Source organism: Onychomys torridus, chromosome 23, assembly GCF_903995425.1.
Source record: "Onychomys torridus chromosome 23, mOncTor1.1, whole genome shotgun sequence".
Lineage (NCBI taxonomy): Eukaryota > Metazoa > Chordata > Mammalia > Rodentia > Cricetidae > Onychomys > Onychomys torridus.
Window position 1 is genome coordinate 61,039,199 of NC_050465.1, and position 1,412 is coordinate 61,040,610.

At 54.0% G+C, this 1,412-nt stretch overlaps 1 pseudogene; it reads left to right on the plus strand.

Moving 5' to 3' along the window:
• Nucleotides 1-326: 326 nt before the first annotated feature.
• Nucleotides 327-1,162, plus strand: LOC118572901 (annotated as a pseudogene).
• Nucleotides 1,163-1,412: the final 250 nt, after the last annotated feature.

Below are 1,412 nucleotides of genomic sequence, written 5' to 3' on the forward strand. Positions count from 1 at the left end.
TAGGTCTGCCTCACAATCAGTATTCTCCGTCTTTGTTCTTGGCCAGTAGCACAATAGTCTGTAGAAGAGTTTGGCAAAATGCAGAGGATAGAATCCAAATCCCATCCCCTGAGTCAGAACAGTAAAGTGGGACAGGTATCAGCTTTGAGCGTGATGGTTGTGCAGAGAGGAACACTGTACAATTAAAAAGGAATTACAGAAATTTCCAGTTAAAGTTGCCTCTGGATACAGTAATCGACTCACAGAAGCACTGAATGGCCACAGCAGCCTGCTTGGTGCCACATTATATATAATAGTGGCCTCAAATTTTAACCCCAGTCCTCAAGATGGTGGCCCACAAGAAGAAACCTGGAGCGAGCGGCCACGAGGGCAGCATACCGAGCCCACCCGGTTATTCAGCTATTCCAGTGAAGTCCTCAGAAAAGCAGCGGGCTTCTCATTACCTCTATGTGAGACAGCACAGAGTTCGCCAAGACACCCAGTCCACGTGGCCTCCCAATGGGACCCTTTTTATCCTCAATGTGCCCCGTACTGCACAGAGGAGTGCCTGTCCCGACTCCTCTCTTCCTGTGGCACCGTCAAGACAGTAGAGTTGCAGGAGAAGCCTGACCTTGCCGAGACCCCCAAGGAGCCCAAGTCAAAGTATTTTCACCAAAAGCCCGCTCCGGGCTTTCAGGTGGCTTATGTGGTGTTCCAGAAGCCAAGTGGAATGGCAGCTGCCTTGAATCTGAAGGGCCCATTGATGCTTTCTACAGAGCCACCCTGTGAAGAGCGGAGTTCATAAGTGGAGCAGTGATTATGAAGATTCAGTGCTCGACCCTGAGGCCCTGAGGATCGAAGTAGACCATTCATGGAGGCCTAAGACAAGAAGATGGCTGAGGAGGAGACTAAGGCCAAGGAGGAGGAAGGAGTCCGGGACAAGGAAGGCTAGGTGAAGGTGACCCGCCCGGGTCGCAGGCCTGTGCTCCCTCGGACAGAAGCGGCCAGCCTGTGAGTTCTCGAGAAGGAGAAGAGGAAGCGTGCCCGCAAGGAGCTGCTCAACTTCTATGCCCGGCAGCAGCACCGGGAGTCCAAGATGGAGCACCTGCTGCATAAGAAGTTCGAGGAGGCCAAGCAGAGGATTGAACAGATGCGCACCCAATGCATGTTCCGGCCCTACTGAGCTGTTGTGGCCGCTGGAGAGCAGGCCTGCTCCCTCACGGACCTGCTGTGTCCCACAGCTCCATCTCTACACCCACACAGGCTGGACGTGCAGGGCGGCAGCAGCATTTGGCCTCCAGAGAGCTGCCCTGCCTCCTCGTGCCTGTAAAGATATTCCTGGGAAACCTGACTGACCATCTGCTCTGACTCTGTTGCCCTCCATGAAGCCCCTGCAGGCAACAGCCATTTGGAATGCAGTGAAGCCAGGAGAT